Raw genomic sequence first — 19667 nt, 5'->3', positions numbered from 1 at the left:
CAGAAGAAATAAATTACAGCAAGTTACAGTTAAAACTGCTTACCAATAACAGTTTAAATACTCATGCAAGTGTAGCCCAATAAATCACAATATCTTTGTATATATCATACAAAACAAAAAGGTCATTTGAATTATACCTCTGATGTTAAAGTGTTTTGTATTATTGTTCTGTGGCCTTAGTACTAATTTAATGTTCATTGATTCATTGTCATGACTCATGACTCATGTACCTGGTTCCTGTTGCAACCATAACAGCACTGTATTCTCATGGCTACCTTGTTTTGAATTACAAACTCTCATTGGATTTAATTGAGGTTCCTCCCATAAGTATGCATTACAAGGGTTTGGATGCAGCAGAACATTTATGCAGCCTTAAAAAATGGCTGTTGTTGAATCAATGCTGAATTTTTCCAGCACAGGTACATTACTGGGTGCTTTTCTTTTGTTAATGGTTTTATATCGACTTACCTGTGACTCCAGATCTCAGAAAGAAGGGGAAATCGAGCCACCGGGACCCAAACCTCTGCCACTGCTGGGGAACCTGCTGAGTCTTGACCTCACGAGACCCTTTGACAGCCTTTGTGAGGTGAGAACTTGACATAGATACATTTAATCTATTATAGTACATTTTAACAGATGTCCTTCTCTGTGTCCTTCAGCTGTCCAGAACCTATGGGAATGTTTACCAAGTGTTTTTGGGTCCTAAAAAAGTTGTGGTACTAGTTGGACATAAAACCGTTAAAGAAGCACTTGTGAACTATGCAGATGAGTTTGGGGAGCGAGATATTACACCTGGTTTCAGGATAGTTACCGACGGCCATGGTAAGAATAACTCAATGCTGTGTTTGCATTTAAATCAGTTCTTAATTTACAATCCAAATGTGTCGAGTAGTCATGTGACGGTATCAAATTTTCATGTTGCTGAAGCTTTTATAACAGTATACGGTATTATCACAATATTGAAATAAGTCATAGTATAACATGTTTAAGAACTCTTCTTTTCTTATAACAAAAAGAACTCTGAACATTATTAACTACAATAACGCAATACATAAAAAATATATAAAGTAAAATTTTTAAACAGATTAAAGTTCGAAAGAATTATAAAGAACATCAGGTAACACTTTACAATACATTAATTAATGCATTAACTAAGATTAAGAATGAGCAATGGCTACATTTGTTACAGAAGGTATTGTTTTTTGTTAATGTTAGTAAAGAAATACAACTGATCATTGTTAGTTTTAGCTCAGGTCCATTAAATAATAATTACAACTTTTAATTTGTAATTAAACATTAACTAAGAAATTAACATGAACTAAGATTAATAAATGTTTGGTAATAATAAATTAACATGTTAACTAATGAAGCCTTATGTCACTAAGTGTTACTGAACAATAACAAATAATCAGAACATTTTCAATCATTATAGGGCATGTTGTAGTCCAGATTAAAATATAAAAATTAAGATTGAAAATAAATAGCCTATAAAGTCATTAAGTATTAAGTATTTGGTGCTGTGATGAACAACATTGCGAATACAAAAAAGCTGAATGGCTATTTGAAGCATTTTAAATACTGTTCAATAGCGCAGCTGCTTTCTTTACGGGGTTTCCGGGGTAACCGCTGCATTTCTGCTGTTCCATCAGTATCCTCTGCTATCAGAGTGTGAATGTGCACTTTCATTCAGCACGTCTCCTTCACTCTTTCTGCCCTGTGCTTCTCATGCACGTTGGGCTCGTTTACATGTGTGTTTATTTGACGCAGCATACAGCGGTGTTGTGCATTTTATATGGTTGATGGGTAAAGTATTCTTAAAATGCATTATAAAAATTTAAACAATTCATAATAAATAATTATTCACAGTATTTTGAAGTGCCCACGATAACAATATTGTGCATATTCATTATCGTGATATATCTATTACCGAATATCAGCACGTGTCTAGTGTCGAGTCCTATGGTTTGTTATGGAGCAAAATTAAAGCTATGCAGACAACTTAATGTGTTGGTTAGTTTTCTGCTCATTGTTGCTCTTCTGCCATTGGAATTTATTGCAGCCCACTACGTAGTAAGAAAATGTCTGATTGGGAATCTTTGAAAATTTCTCAGACTTTCTAATTTCTAGACTTGTGATCAGATGGTTCTGTCTGTGTTGATCAGGAATCCTCTTTTCCAATGGAGAGAACTGGAAAGAGATGCGACGATTCGCTCTCAGCAATCTGCGGGACTTCGGGATGGGCAAGAGAGGAAGTGAAGACAAAATCATAGAGGAAATTCAGTATCTGAAAGGAGAGTTTGATAAGTTTGAAGGTACACGCTGAAACACATTTATGGACTTCTGCAATCATGTTCTTAGTTTAAAAGGATCCCTTGAGAGACATTTGTTTGCTCTTCACAGGGAAAGCCTTCGACACAACACACCCTGTGAACTACGCTTGTCAAATATCATCTCATCTATTGTGTACGGCAGCAGATTTGAATACACAGACCCTCGATTCACAGAAATGGTTGACAAGGCAAATGAAAATATTCGTATTAGTGGATCGGCTTCTATGATGGTAAAGAATGATTTACTGTATGTTAAAGAGACAATTTGGTTGACTTCAATTTCTTCTTTTTTTTTTAAAATCATGAATTCATCCATATCTTTCTCTATGTGTACTTGTAGCTTTACAATACATTTCCGTGGTTGGGTCCGTTCCTCAACAGCAAAAGGATTATTGTAAGAAATGTGTTGAAAAATAGAGCAGAGGTGACGAAGTTGATCAATGAGCTGCTGGAGACTCTGAATCCACAGGACCTCAGAGGGTTTGTCGACTCCTTTCTCATCCGCAAACAGAGCGATGAGGTACAGAAATCTTGAGAGATTTGTTTTCTTTTATTTTCAGTTAATTTCAGGCTGTGTGGCTTTAAGTCAGCTGTAGTTGTTGTGTTTCATTTTCTGAGAGTGCAAGCATGATATTGAACCAACATCACATTGTAACATTGATTCAATGCTGTTACCATTGATTTTTTGCTGAAATAATTGTGGGTGCTAAAGTGATATTGATTCAATGTGGTTAACATTAACACAGTAATATTGTCTTAACATTATTGCAATGGTTGCTTGCTATCTGGGTAATGAGACCTTGATGCAACGTGTTACAGATTGGTAGTTCAATTAGTAAAATCTCTTGACTTTTTCAATCCTTGTTTCATCATATGCTAATGGTAAAATTTCAAAAATTGGGGAAAAAATGTTTTGCCTGTAACTCAAGAAATATTAAAGATATCTTAATATCCGTTTGGGTTCAAACTACAGCTACATTAATTTTATTTATTTATTTAATTGGAATATTTTTCCTCAGTATTTTAGTAAACATGATAAATTTGTGCTTTGTGGATTTGTATTTGCCAGCAATCCGGCAAGAAGGACTCGCGCTTTTACCAGGAGAATCTTCTTGTGATAGTAGGAAACCTGTTTGCTGCTGGTACTGACACGACAGGAACGACTCTGCGCTGGGGTTTGATGCTCATGGCCAAATACCCTCATATACAGGGTAAAAAAACAGTAATGTGAAGTGTTTGTTCCCATGCTGATGTGTATTTGTGAAGGTCCCCCCTCCCCCCCCCAAACACACACACACATTAGCTGAATTAATTTGAGTCATAAAACACAAATATATGCCATAATGCAGATCGAGTTCAGGACGAGATTGATGGAGTAATTGGTGGACGTCAGCCAGTGGTGGACGACAGAAAGAAATTACCATATACAGATGCTGTGATTCATGAAACTCAGAGACTGGCCAACATAGTGCCCATGAATCTCCCTCATAAGACCAGCTGTGACGTTCACTTCAATGGATACTTCATCAAAAAGGTCTGTCAGATGAGTAAACATGTAGGCCTAGAAAAGATACCATGTGCATCTTGAACATCATCTTTTCTCCATTTTCTAGGGTACCACTGTCATTCCTCTCCTGACGTCTGTTCTGAAGGATCCAAATGAATGGGAGAAACCGAACAGCTTTTACCCAGAACACTTCCTAGACGAGAAGGGCCAGTTTGTCAAGAGAGATGCTTTCATTCCCTTTTCTGCAGGTATGCTCAAATCTGAGCTCCCAGTGTTTTGAGGAAATAATCATTTGACTTGAAATTAAACAGTCTCTCTCTCTCTCAGTCTTTTTGTTTCCATGTTGGCTGATTTGTGGATTGTACCTCCAAAATTCTCTGTATTTTCATATTTTTGTTCATATTTCTCATTATTTCCTATAGACCTTATAGTCAGGGTAGCACCATTTTTCATTTTTGATAAGAATGAAATGAGGCTGTGAAGGATACAATTAGTGTGTTCAATTGTACTGTTGGTTTAACAACACATGATTGTTCAGCAGATGAAATGTCTTTCTAAATAAAAAAAAAAAATGATAGTGGGCAAAAACTCCAAAAACAGGTTTTAATGTGAAAATGATGTAATAGGACCTTTATACAGAGTGTGCCATTGTAAAGACTGTAAGTCTATCCCTCAAAACCTTGTTTTTATCCGTATTAAATTCAATATGATGTCTAACCTGACTAAGGTCTGACAGGTTAAGTTTCATACCATTCCCAGTAAGCACCTATAATTTTGTTATTGTCTTTTGTTGTTACGGCCCTGCTTTAACTCCCATTGGCTCTGTTTCAAAACTTAGCATCCTGCCTACCCAGACAGCATTTTAAACAGACCATTCAACTCTCTCTCTCTCTCTCTCTCTCTCTCTCTCTCTCTCTCTCTCTCTCTCTCAGGCCGAAGGGTTTGTTTGGGAGAGAGTTTGGCCAATATGGAGCTCTTACTGTTCTTCACTTCCCTCCTTCAGAGCTACCGCTTCACAACTCCACCTGGAGTGTCTGGAGATGATCTGGATCTCAAAGGAATAGTGGGAATCACATTGAATCCGTCTCCACACAAGCTGTGTGCGATCAGACGCCCCTGATACTGGATGATCAAAACAGAAACAATATATTTTACCTCATTTTAAATAAGAATGGGCATTTATTCTGAATAAATTCACAAAATGTAAATATGTGAATAACTCACAAACCTTTCACAAAATCACTTCTGACTTTTTTATTGCATAAAACTCCTTGAGTAGCAGGTGCATTTTGTGTTTGTCAATTATTTTTAATGTTACATTTTGTAGTAAAAAATGTAATAAAAAAAGTATGTTTTCACACACACATTTTTAGCGCCCTTGTGAAGTTCACGTAATTTCACTCGTTTAATCTGACTCCAATTTCAAATGATTATTAGTCTTAGGCTGTGTTTCCAATTAGAAATTAATCATTGGTTATGTATTAATTTAGATATTTGATGATTCTGGGTATCCCATATTTCAATTATTCGTTTATCAGGGACCCGATGCTGCACAGAGATACTCACCCCGGGATTTGCAGTAAACTCACGCACATAAACTCGCCAGTCTGATCTTCGTCAGAGGGTGTAATAAGTTGGCTAATACCTTTAGTCGGTTGCCTACTGCTCACTCGAACAAAAGTGTATTTTAATTTAGCCACTTCCATACAACTTGCTAAATCAGCGGTAAACAGAAATCAGAAGGTCTTCAGATGAAGTGCCTACTGCTCCTTCATTCATGCACCTTCAGTTTGTTCTACCCTGGACACAAATTTACAGTAGCATTAGCCTCCCATAATTTACTGGTAATAATGATATCTGGAGAATCCAGAGTAAATCAAATATAACATTTTTTTTTTTGTCAGGTAAAAGTGTATTGTGCCAATTACACAAATAACCAATTAGAAGCCAATTCAGAAATCATAAATACATAACATCAGTTGCTCAAAGATGACTCTAAGAGTAACAATTGCACATACACACAGTGGTGGATTAGTGTTTTAAGGCACTTGCCCATCCCCGTATGGGGGCCTCTGGCTACAGAAGATCCCGCCTGACTGCTTTGCACATTACCTTATATACAGACCAGAACAAAAGGGTTGTAAATATTTACTACACCAACACTTGTTTTGGGGAAGAGGAGTGGGTGTTTCAACACCCAAAAGGACGACATAATTCTCCTTAGTTTTCAATCTTCTGCACAATACCAGTGACTGCTGTGAAATTGAGACCATTTTACCAAGCGCACTGAGACAGAACTAAGTTGAAGAACTTAGAGTGACTAGAGTCAGGGGGAAGGGAAGGAGGGTTTGTGTGTGTGTGTGCTTTATTGCAGGGTGCTTGATCTCAGTTTTTGTCTAGCAGGAAAATCAAGTCTCACAATAACAACATGACACTAGTTTGTGAGTCTCCACCTCAAAGACCAAAAGCATCCACTCCCACTTTATCTATGTCCAATTGAAACCTGTACAATCCTCAATGTCTTATGGTATTGTTTTGTGAACATGGAATCATTTTTGCAGCTTTCCAGCACAGGAACATTTACCGGTTGCTTGCTTCTGCTCTTGGTTGTTTATCTCCTATTCTTCACCTCTCAGAGAGACGAAAATGAACCTCCAGGGCCAAAACCGTTGCCCCTCTTGGGAAATCTGCTAATGTTGGATGTTAACAAACCACACTTGAGCCTATGTGAGGTAAGTATGAATGATATCAGTCCTGTTGGCCAACAGATTTAGCTTTGTTTCTATTGATTCATCAGTAGAAAGCTTTAAAGTGTTGACAAAACGGTCTGGTGAGTTGTTACAGAGAACAATTCAGTTTTTCCACAGGGAAAATATGATTGTTTACCCAGAAATAACAATTCTGTCATCATTTTACCCTCATGTTGCTTCAACCCTATGGAACACAAGAACATATTTAGAACAAAACAACATATATTCTCTTATGATACATATAATAAAGTTGAATAATGTTTGGAACAGATTTTTTTTCTCCTTTAAATGTCTGTAATGTCTATTTCAATCTTCATCAGATGGCAAAGCAGTTTGGCCCAGTTTTCACAGTCTATTTTGGTCCAAAGAAAGTGGTTGTGCTAGCCGGCTACAAAACAGTGAAGCAAGCACTTGTTAATTATGCAGATGAATTTGGAGATCGAGAAATCATGCCACTGTTCCATGATCTCACTAAAGGACACGGTAAGAGCAGCCCAGTTTAAAGGGTTCTTTATACTTACTAGCTTACATATAAGTTACACAAGGGCTTTTCACACTGCGCTTAATCCCGGGTTATCGTCATTCTAAACACCCCCTTTAACCCTGGGTAAAGGAATGTTTCTCACCTGTAATTTAGACTCGGGGTTAGCACTGCTTTATACCTGGGGCCAGAGCAGGGTTTGCACCACACTGCATGGTTTCACACTGTACAAGTTTGGCACTAAAATATGGGGTTAACAAGTTAGAATGTTAGAATTTTACAGCTAGACGCTTAGCAACAGACACCCAATCGTACGCTCATATTTGCCTGCTTTGGACAGTCATGGAAACACTGTGCATTGTATATAAATAGTAAATTCAGCATTTGAGAGGAAAAATGTCAAATGCTGACAGAAAATGCGACAATTTAAGTGAAGAAGAGTTTCATTCTTACCTTTATAGTCCGAAATGTCCATTCAGTGTAAACTCGATAGTACATTCAGCAATACGAGGATGCGCAATGACAGAGATTTTATATAAAAAGGTCACGTGCTGTGTTTATCCATTCAATGACACTGACACCTCAAATATTCAAATAACCCAGGGTTTAGGAATCTAAAGGTATGAAACATCAGTTTATGAATACCCAGGACTAACTGGTAACCCCAGGTAAATTATGAGCAATGTGAAACGTGAAGCAAGATATCCCAGGATTCTGTTTACCCAGGGTTTAGAATGACCCAGGGTTAACTATTTCAAGTGTGAAAAGCCCTATAGAGTTTTTGGACACTTTTGGACATTTTAGTCACACTAATAAAATCTGAATTTCATTGCATTAGAAACACAATATCAAATCAAGAGGCATATGTGCTCAAATGATGCTCAAGCTTTTCTCAGAACCAACTTAACTTTTCTGAACCACTTTTAAAATTTGTTTTAAACAGTTGGTCTCTTTGGGTGTATGAAGTCACTTCAGAAAGTGACCTTGGCGTCACAACTGTTTTAGCTACAAGAATATGATTTCTGAAAGATTCACTTCAGAAATTAAACACCTTTTAGGAATCATATTTGCCAACGGAGAGAGCTGGAAAGAGATGAGACGGTTTGCTCTCACCAACTTACGAGACTTTGGGATGGGAAAGAAAAAAATTGAGGAGAAAATCATAGAGGAAACATGCCATTTACGAGAGGAATTTGAGAAGTTTGAAGGTAAAGTACATTAATCAAATAACCAATGCTTTGAAAGAGATAGTATCATAATGCCTGTAATGTAAAGCTTCAAAAGTCATAGTAGTCCAGCAATGTAGGCATGGCCAGCAAATGGACCAAAAGCTGAACACCATGGCCTGTTCTTTTATAGGAAAACCTTTTGAAACCACACAGTTGATGAACTACGCTGCCTCAAGTGTCATTTCTGCCATTGTGTATGGCCGCAGGTTTGAGTATTCAGACCTTCATCTATGGAATATGGTGGATCGAGCCAATGAGAGCGTCAGACTGAGTGGAACAGCGTCTGTGCAGGTTCACATATGATTTGAATATAACCTGTGAGAATGAACTGGTTTATAATGGCATACACTATTGCATCATTGTGGTAGAAACATCTCCTGATTTTTGTTCTCCAGATCTACAACATGTTCCCTTTCTTGGGTCCATGGCTCAAGAATTGGAGACTGCTCATGAAAAACCTTGAGCTTGATATCAAAGAGATATCAGAGCTGGTGAGCAGTTTACGTCAAACACTGAACCCACAGGACCTCAGAGGCCTTGTCGATTCCTTTCTTATCCGCAAGCAGACTGCAGAAGTATTGTCAATATAACGCAGCCTAAAATTTTAATGATCATCTTCTTTTTTTACTTCTTTAAATCTCTAATTTACTATTTCATCAGGAATCTGGTGAGAATAACTCACTTTTCCATGAGAAGAACCTCATTTTTACAGTCGGCAATTTGTTCATCGCTGGTACGGACACTACTAGTACAACACTGCGCTGGGGCTTGCTGCTTATGGCCAAATATCCACACATACAGGGTATGATTGAAATATTGCAGTTGGCTGAAATGTTTTCTTAAAACATTATTCTGGATATATTCTGGGTTCAGTACAAGTTAACTCAGTCTGACAGCATTTGTGGCATCTAGCTGGGTCACGCAAGTGTGCTGCAATTTTAAAAATGAGTGTTTTTATTCCACTGTAATTCGCTTCATGTTTTTAAACTCATATTTACTTTTTATTAAAAAAAAAGAGAAGAGGAATGAGTGAAAAATATTTGTGGTTATCAAAATTATGCCACAAATGTTGCAGACTGAGCTGAACTTTATCCTGAACCAGAATATTCCGTTATCAAACAGACTTTATCAACAAGCATGATGCTTCTGTTTTAACTGGGTTATGTTTTACTTGTTAAATATACTTTGGATGTTTAACTTATCTTGTGCTGAGTTCAGAAAATGAAATTAAAGTGTGATGTGCTTGCAGATCGGGTTCAAGAGGAGATCGATCAGGTGATTGGTGGATGGCAACCGATTACAGACGACAGGAAGAACTTACCATATACAGATGCTGTGATCCATGAAACCCAGAGACTGGCTAATATTGTACCCATGAGTATTCCTCATATGACCAGCTGTGATGTTCACTTCAACGGATACTTCATCAAGAAGGTAAGAATACTGTAAAATAATACACAATACAGAAAGTTGACTCCCGTTTTTTATAAAACAAAAAAAACACATGCACCATGGTAGTGCTGTCACACTCATTGCAGTAGACTATACATTGTAAATACCATACCATATCAAAATAGAAAGATGTGATCTTTTTTTTTTTTTTTTAACAGGGGACATGCATATTTCCTCTTCTAATGTCTGTACTGTGGGATGAAGATGAATGGGAAACACCACACACCTTTAACCCCGAACACTTCCTGGACAAGCATGGTCGATTTGTGAAGAGAGACGCCTTCCTGCCCTTTTCTGCAGGTACTACTTTTCTTCACATAGAAGATTGTCGTCTTCATTCATGAAATATCCTGGTATTTATTTTAGATTTTGTTGTGAGATCTATAATGATCTATAATATTCCCAAAAGTACTAAGGCATATAACACATTACAAAAATGCTCATTTTAAACACAAGATGTATAGAAGTGACTTTTCTCTCCCTCTCAGGCCGTAGGGCTTGTCTTGGAGAGAGTTTAGCCAGGATGGAGCTCTTCCTGTTCTTCACCTCCCTCCTTCAGCATTTCCGCTTCACTCCTCCTCCTGGAGTGTCTGAGGATGATCTGGATCTCACACCAGCGGTGGGCTTCACCCTAAACCCGACCCCACACAAACTGTGCGCAGTGAAGCGGTCGTGAAATCTGTTAATTAAATCTGTTAAAACAGTAAATTTGATAGTTTTCAAACAGATATTTGTGTGTTTATCTCAGGAATCAGTCATTTTCAGCATTCGCAAAGAGTCATAAAAACGATGACATATATAAAATCCCAGATAGCAAGCAACCACTGAAACAATGTTAAATCAGTGTGTCAACGTTAACCGAATTGAACCAATATCACTTTTGCACCCGCAATTAATATTGAAAAAATGTTGACATTTAAACAAACAAACAAACAAAATCAATGGTAATGGCATTGAATCAAGGTTACAATGTGATGTTGGTTCAACATCATTCTTGCACTCTCAGAAAATGAAACAACTAAAAACAACTAAAAATGACTTAATCCACACAGTCTGAAATCAACTGAAAAAAAGTAGACAATAAATCTCTCAAGATCTCAGCAAAGGATGATTAAACAACTCCAAAAAGAGCATGACCAGCTTCACTTATTACTAACCAGTTTGACTTTATTTCTGCCATTCATCTACTGAAGTTCTTTTTGAGAATGTTTTTAGATGTTGATGTTTTATTGAAATGTTTGGTCACCATAATGGTGATCAGTGTTTCATTTAGTTGGGCAGTTTGACTCTTGGATTTTTATGTGAGTTTGTGGTCTTTGTACCAAGTTACATAATTTGTTGCAAAGGAAGCCAGAAACAAAGATTATCTGGTCATATAGTTTTCATCATCACAATTTAGAATAAGTTAATAATCTTAATCATATTAAAGTGGTTATTTGTTATTAATAGATTATATTGACCAACAGTATTTTCTTGTAACCGATCAAACAATTTGAAATATGATTTTAAATACATTTTGGGATTTTTTATTTGATCGATTGGTGTATGACATCAAAGTATGGTGAGAGGTACTTCAGTCTTTCTCGCGGTACTTTGATGTCATACACTGATCTATTTTTTCATCATTAATTGTGGGTGCAAAAGTGATTTTGATTCAGTGTGGTTAAAGATGACACATTACCATTGATTTAACATTATTTCGATGGTTGCTTGCTATCTGGGATAAGAAAGGTCAAATATGTTATTTTTGCACTTTCAAACTTAAAAAGATTTGTAACTGGACTATCAGATTCAAAATATGATTAAAGTTGGCATGAAATGGAAAATCAACTTATTCACATTCACCTATTTTCTAAATGCAGGTCATTGATCTTATTGTGAATGGTTCATCCATGCATGTTTCTTTCTTTCTTTCTTTCTTTTTTTTTTTTTTGACCTTGCAATTTTTAATTAAAATGAAATATGCCAGACTTCTCCAAACATTTTGTCTTTTTAAACCCCCTTTCTTACAATCGACTGCAAGTTCACATTCACATTTGCCTCCATCTAATGAACAACCATTGTATCCATGTCACAATACTGAAGAAAAGATATGTTGTTACTTACATTGTGACTTTAAGTTCTTTCTGAATTTAAACAGCTGCTGTAACTGCACCATTTGTCATAAAAGAGCATCTTTTTTTTTTTAAATTGATAGCTATTCAAAAAATAATTTTTGAATGATTTAATAAAAAAAGAAATACAAAATTTAGTTGCAAATATTTCTTTACATTAGAGTTTTTAGAAGTGTATAACTTTGTCAAGGCTTTAAAAGAATGAAATGTCAGCTCAGCACACACATCTTGTTTGTATAGGATAAAAAAAAATTAAGAGTAAAGTTGATTTTCTAACTTCAAGAACAGACATTTGGATGTATAAAATAAAATCAGAAAGAAATGTTCTTCTAAGGGTGAAAATAACAAATCTGTCTTCATTCTTAGAAGGAAAAAAAACTTTATATCTAGTTTTCACAAAATCAGGTTTTGTCAGGTTTAGCTCACATCTGGCTACACATTTGTTTTCAAAATACATTTAGGTAAACACTCAGCTGACATGCCATGAACTTTGTTCAGCTCCTCCCTTCATGTTTTCAGCATGTGGAGACACAACGACCTGCCTTCACACCCGTTTTCTTTTTTTTTTCTTTCTTTCTTTTTTTTTTTTGTTGTGAAGACTCTCAGTTGTGTTGGAGCTCTCTCTGACTATGGCTTTAGTGGAAACGTTTCTCATGCATGTGTCCACTACAGGAGCTTTCCTTGCAGCTGTGCTGTTGTTTTTGGTTGCTTATCTAATCTCAATCATCTCCAGCTCTCCTGAAGAGGGAAAAGATCCTCCGGGACCCAAACCACTGCCACTGCTGGGGAACCTGCTCCAACTGGATCTCAAACAACCTCACGTGAGCCTCTGGGAAGTATGTTTCTGTATCTTATGTTTCCTAGATTATAGATTCCTGTTGTCATTTTCCCCATATTTTGTTACACAAATTCTTTTAGGATATTCAATTTTTTTCTATTTCTTGTCTTTGCTTTCCGTATTTTTCAGGCAAAACTTTCCCATTTATTTCAAGAATCTGATTTAACAGAAAAAACAGAAATATGTGCTTTTTCTGTCATTTAATTGATCATAATCTCTGTTCACTCTTAAAATAAAGGTTCTTTATTGACATCAATGGTTCCATAAAGAACCTTTAAAATCCATTCAATCTTTCCATTCCACAAAAGGTTCTTTATAGTTAAAAAAAAAAAAAAAAAGGGTTTAGGTTTTTGAAATAAAAAACGAGTTTTTTTGGGGAACCAAAAATGGTTCTTCTGGCATCACTGTGAAAACCCTCTTTTGGAAGCTTTATTTTTAAGAGCGTATATCAAAATACGTTTTCGTTTGAAGTCAAATCAATGACTAAGAACATTTCTGTCCCTGATTTTAAGTTCCAAATGCTTTTCTTGTTTCATTTCAGTTGCTAACAGATAAAATCAATGCATGAGTATGTTATGCAAATCTATTTCACAGTTGTCCAAAAAATACGGGTCAGTGTTCAAAGTGCATTTTGGACCCAAGAAGGTTGTGGTTCTGGCTGGATACAAGACGGTCAAACAAGCACTTGTGAACCAGGCAGAAGAATTCGGAGAAAGAGACATTACCCCCATATTCCAGGACTTCAATCAAGGATTTGGTAAAACATCAGCCTCACTAACATGACACAGCATCACTGCTGACACTTGAGCTTAATTATTGAGCAAAGAAAGAAAAACTAGTGTCACTAGTTTACTTTTTAATATTGGTGTTGCGCAGCCGTACTGTTCTACAACATTTCATTGTTGTTAATGATATATTTAATATAAAAATATTATATCATAGAGGATTAATACAAAAAGGTTCTAGTGAACTACATCAGTACCCATCATCACCCCTCTCTGGCGATTTATGAATACAAAACATGTTTCTCCACAGGAATCCTCTTTGCTAATGGCGACAGCTGGAAGACGATGAGAAGATTCGCTATCTCAACTCTTCGAGACTTTGGAATGGGCAAGAAACTGAGCGAAGAGAAAATAGTAGATGAGACACATTATCTGCGGGAAGTGTTTGAGAAGTTTCAAGGTAAAGCAACTGCTTGTGTTAATGGAATACTTTTCTATGTATTAGATTACTCTATAATCTTCTCTGTTTGCATTTGTCTTGCAGGAAATCCATTTGATACGACCCAACCGGTGAATTGCGCCGTCTCCAACATCATCTCAGCTATTGTGTATGGAAAACGATTTGAATATGAGGACCCAAAGTTTCAGGATATGGTGAACAAGGCAAACAAGAACGTCTGCATGATTGGTTCAGCTATGATACAGGTACTCCGCAATGTTTATGGTGCTGTTCCTTGCAATGTTATTTTTAAGGGGGTTTACAATTAGATTTGAAAAGATGACACAATGACCAAAAATGCTGCAGATACACCGAATCACTGTTAAAACAGTTTCAGCTCTGGTCTTAAACTCTATGTTTTCATGTCAGCCAAACAGATATAGATGCATTTTAAAGTTGGTGTGTCTTCATCTGTAGATCTACAACATGTGTCCGGTTCTCGGACCCTGGATGAAGACGTGGAGGCTGCTGATGGAAAATATGGAAAGCAACAGGAAAGAAATGCAGAAGCTAGTGAACATCTTACGGGAAACTTTGAACCCGCTTGACTGCAGAGGATTTATTGACTCTTTCCTCATCCACAAACAAAGCATACAAGTAAAGTATTATGTGAATTAATGCTTCACTTTTGCCCACTTGCCAGCAAAAGCTTAAACTTTTACTTTAGGGGTGTTGTTTTCAGTATTTAACTGACGTGTACCATTTACTTACATAGATATACACTAGTGAGCCAAAACATTATGACCACCTGACTAATATGCTGTTGGTCCTCCATGTGCCGCCAAAACAGAGCCATGGCACTCTTTACTGGCACCAGATGTTAGCATTATGTTAGCATGTTATGGCTCTTGGGCGCCCAACACCCTGTCACCATTTTGTGGTTTGTCCCTCCTCTGACCACTGTTGGTAAATTTATCGCCACTGCTGACTGGGAGCAACACACAACCCTTGTTGTTTCAGAGAAACTCTGACCCAGTCGCCTTGCCCTAAAAATTTGGCCCTTGTCAAAGTCACTCAGATCTTTATTCCTGCCAGTTTCTCCTGCATCCAACACATTGATTAGAAGAACTGATTGTTTGGATACCATCTAATCTACCCAGACCTTAATATGGACCTTCTTAGGAGATGTTACTAGTCATAATGTTTTGGCCAGTGGCATGTTTAGGTTATTGGAGGCCCTAAGCAAATCTCCAGGAGAGGGCCCCGTGATTGCATTCCCAGGGGTTTATCAGCTGCCGATTTTTAATGCACATTTAAGAGTGCAGGTTGCAACTATTATTAACAATGGAAAGATGAGGTTTATCAGTATGTCACAATATCACCCTGGTTGGACTTTGTTTTCTTTTTTGCATAATTTCCTGCCAGTCTGTTATCATAGTTATGCATTTTGATTCATAAGCTTGCAATTCGAGTCAATATCAGTTATTTTGGATATACTGTAAATCAGGTACAGCACATGGCAAATTTTTTCAAGAAAAAAATCTCTCAACTAAAGCTATAAAATATATACGGATCAGCTGGTACTACATTAATATTGAAGGTTAAAATTAACTTATTTGTATACAAACTTAAATTACACTTGAGGAAATGTTTATAATAATAAAGTTGGTAGTACTAACTTTAAAATTATTTCTACTCCAATTTATTTTTTGAAATATAAACATTTAATTGGTGGCTGTCAACTTGATGGATTTATTCAAACATGCATTATATATTAAAGAACATTAAAAATATATAATTAATATGTAATATGGTACATATATTTAGCTAAATGCTCCTCTCTGTAGTTAATTTTTCTAGCTGACTAACGAGTTTATGGTCACTGAATATGTTTGTTCTGAGGTAAATGTGATGTTACATTTGTTTGTTACCAGCAATTTAATTAACGTCTTTCCGTGGTTGAAAAACTGATAAAACGATTAACTGAGACATGATATGGATTTTGATGAGTTGTACTGTATCTTTTAACATACCTTCAGATGTTCATTCATGTTTATTTCGCATTATAACTGGTATTAAAGTGGAGGAGAGGATCAGTTCAGGTGTGTGTCAGACTGCTGCTTCTCTAGAACTGAGGCGTTACGATCTGTCACGGCACATTATAGAGCACCAAAAACATATCCTCGTGCTTTTTAAAGCAGGTATATGCATATCTTTGAATTTTTCCTAGTGGGTATACTGCATATACCTGCGTATCACGTAGACTACACCTGTCAGGGTTCTGCCCTGGCAGCCTTGTTTGTGTTGTCTTTGTTTAATGTGTCTTTGTTTGTGTTGTGCCTGAGCACGTGGCTTTTTCTGTGTTTGTGTTTGCCATGTGCTCCTTTGTTCCCTCCTCCTTGTTTCCAGTTACCACACCCTCTTGTTTAGTCGTTGTTCAGTCCTCGTTTTTATAAGTGTGCTCTCCTGTTACTTATGTTCCCTGCTCCCTTTCTTGTTGAGTCCTCGTCAGTGTGAGTGTTGTCACCTGTTCCTCATGTACTTTCTTCCCTTTATATTGTGCCCTCTTTCCCTCTTGTCTTTGCCAGTTCGTTAAACCTTGTGCCCCTGTGTACTAGTCTGTTACATAACTCAGTAGTGTCTTAGTAGAAGTGACTTATAGCCTTTTGTGTTCTAGTCGTGTCTTGTTCTGCCTGTTCCTGTCCTGTTTGATGTGCAGAGTCCTGTCCAGCAAGCTGAGTTTGCCTGTGGCCACTCTCTCTCCCTCCCAAGCAGCAAGACCGGTTCAGTGCCTGATTGTTCCCCTGTGAATCTAACTACATGTGCTGTGTGATCCTATCTGGTTCTTACTGCATATTTTGGCCTCGTACTGCTCACCTAACGAAGCTCACCATCCTGTTTACACCCTGGGCTGATCTCAGCAGGCCATTCCGTCAGCTTGCTTGTCATCGTGCCTAACCCCTTTCTACTGTACCACCTCACCCTCAATATCTCGTCTTAAGTATTGCCTTGTCAATAAACCTGTAACACACTTGAGTCCTCCATCTTAGATCCCTGATAACACCACCATGGGGTCCCCTTCATTAGAAATCGTGGGGGCCCCATGCAATCGCGTGCTTTGCGTGGTGGGTAAACACGCTACTGGTTTTGGCTCATCAGTGTACTTTTTTTGTATTGGATCATTTAGTATCACCCTAAGGCAGAAAGTATACTTCATTTTTTATGCAAACGCAGTCGAACGTACAGCCTTGCAAAGTATATTTCACTTGACTCGAACACAGGCATTTGATGCATCCGCATTGCAACAAATTGCAATACCTCTGAGTTACAACCGATATACACATCTTTGTATTCTTCCATGCTAGAAGTATACAAATTAGGGTATATTTTAACCTCTTCACACAATCCCTTGTCTTTGTAGGCCTTGATTGTTACTGTAGCTTGCACGCATTTCAGTCTGTTCTGTAATGCAGTTTTTCTTTGAATACTTTGTGAATCAACAGCCCCAGGACACGTTTGCCACCTTGTGGATAAAGTAATTACTGCAAAAAAATAAATTAATTAAATTAAATGCACATGTGTGACCTGTTACAAAATGGTTACAAAAATTCAACGGTGTGCATTCAGTACAATCGCGCTATTCTGATTACGAATTTCACAAATTTCACGCTGACACTCACATACACATAAAAAGTGAAGTATACTTTGGCTTTAAGACTCCAGAATGTTTTTGTGCTTCATGCAGGAATCTGGAGAAAAAGATTCACATTTCCATGACCAGAATCTGCTCATTACGGTGTCAAACCTGTTTTCTGCTGGTACGGACACAACCGGCACGAACACTGCGCTGGGGTCTGATGCTCATGGCCAAATATCCTCATATACAAGGTCAGACTTCCAAATTGAGGGAGAACAATATGCTGCACAAAATATCATTGGCATCTCACTTGTTATCTGTGTCTCTTTTGACAATTGATGGTGCTGAGGTCTTGTTCAGGCATAGTTCTTAGTGGCTAAAGTAATCAGTAAATCTTGCCAGCTCCCTCTGTTGGTGAAAACAATTTCTACACATTACACAAAAGTCACTACACACATCATAATGAGAGATCTCACTGAAATTAAAGCATTTTATGTGTTTTATATGTGATCTCATTGGTCATAGATCGAGTTCATGAAGAGATTGACCAGGTGCTTGCTGGCCGTGAGCCAGTTACAGAGGACAGGAAGAACTTACCGTATACAGATGCTGTGATCCATGAAATCCAGAGACTGGCTAATATTGTACCCATGAATCTTCCTCATATGACCAGCTGTGATGTTCACTTCAACGGATACTTCATCAAGAAGGTTAGTCCTGCTTATCTATTATTTGGTTGTTCTTTACAACACTTTGCTTAGTTAAACTAATCTGTCTGTTTTGTACTTAAGTCTACAACCCAGTAGGCTTTGTACAAACAATAAATCTTTGTGAAAATAACATTAAAATACATTAAAATTCCCTACTCTTGCTTTTGCGCTTCTAAAATCTAGGGTACGTGTGTTCTGCCGCTGTTGACGTCTGTGTTGAGGGATGAGAACGAGTGGGAGACGCCCAACACCTTCAACCCTCAACACTTTCTAGACGAGGAGGGTCAGCTGATCAAACGAGACGCCTTCATGCCCTTCTCTGCAGGTGTCATGTTTTGACATTGACTTGTCTTTTAGTCTGAACTTAAGCCGGAAGCTTCAATATTTTTAATGACATATTTGTTCTAATAAAGTGTTTTTCAAAAGTAGCCATTCTGAACATTATCTCTTTTTTCTCAGGCCGCAGGGTTTGTCTTGGAGAGAGTTTGGCCAGAATGGAGCTCTTCCTGTTCTTCACCTCGCTCCTTCAGCATTTCCGCTTCACTCCTCCTCCTGGAGTGTCTGAAGATGATCTGGATCTCACACCAGTCGTGGGTCTGATCTTGAACCCTTCACCCCACAAACTGTGTGCAATCAGTAGACAACAGAAAGACAACTAAACTGATCCAACACTCAAATGAGAAAAGTTCAGTTCCTTAATATTGTTACATGTATCTTCATCTGTAATGTTGACGTATACAGTATTTTCCAGGTTAAATTACTGTGAAATTAATTTAATTATTAACCTGGAATATACTGTAATTTCACATTTTTAACACTTGCAAATCTCAAACTGGTGGTCTGTGAAGGAAGAGCTGTCTGGATTCAGTTCTGTTGTTAAAGAGCCGACAGACAACAAACACACGCTGATATTAGCTACAGCCAACTGAAACACTCACACCAACAGAAATTAAATGTGTAGACATATAAATTGTGCCAATGTGTGAATTTCTTTTTTTTTAATGGATAATAAATTGTAGTAGATAGCAAAGGAAAAGCAGTAACAAAATGGCGTTGTAGCAAAGAGAAAGCGCTTTAACCCAGAGCTCGTCATTTTATTTTTGAGCCTCATGTTTGTCACATTTGTCAAATTAGAGGTGCCATATATCTTTTTTTTTTTTTTTTTTTTTTTTGAGCTAGTAGGGACCGCATAGAAGAGTCAATATGCTTGTAAATGACACTTTTACTTATAAGGTGAATGATAATTAATCACTTCTTACTAAATCGTGGATTTAAAGATTCAAAATCCTGTACTAAATGCTTACTGATAAACAAAATACATTACACTTTCAAAACCTTTTAATTTATTTCTTTCAGCAGCAAATAAATCAATGCTGAGAAGTCAGGGAATATACATATACAACATCCCAATATACTCCCCTTTTATACACATACAAAATAATGCAACAAGCTTGA

General features: G+C 37.2%; 2 pseudogenes; both read left to right on the top strand.

The window, feature by feature from the left end:
• The first annotated feature begins 329 nt into the window (after positions 1–329).
• LOC125275088 lies at positions 330–5201 on the top strand (annotated as a pseudogene).
• A 146-nt stretch (positions 5202–5347) lies between these two features.
• LOC125275058 lies at positions 5348–19182 on the top strand (annotated as a pseudogene).
• Positions 19183–19667: the final 485 nt, after the last annotated feature.

This window comes from Megalobrama amblycephala, linkage group LG1 (genome assembly GCF_018812025.1).
Source record: "Megalobrama amblycephala isolate DHTTF-2021 linkage group LG1, ASM1881202v1, whole genome shotgun sequence".
Taxonomy (NCBI): Eukaryota; Metazoa; Chordata; class Actinopteri; order Cypriniformes; family Xenocyprididae; genus Megalobrama; species Megalobrama amblycephala.
Note: the sequence above shows the minus strand (reverse complement) of the source record. Positions and strands in the feature narration are given on the sequence as shown.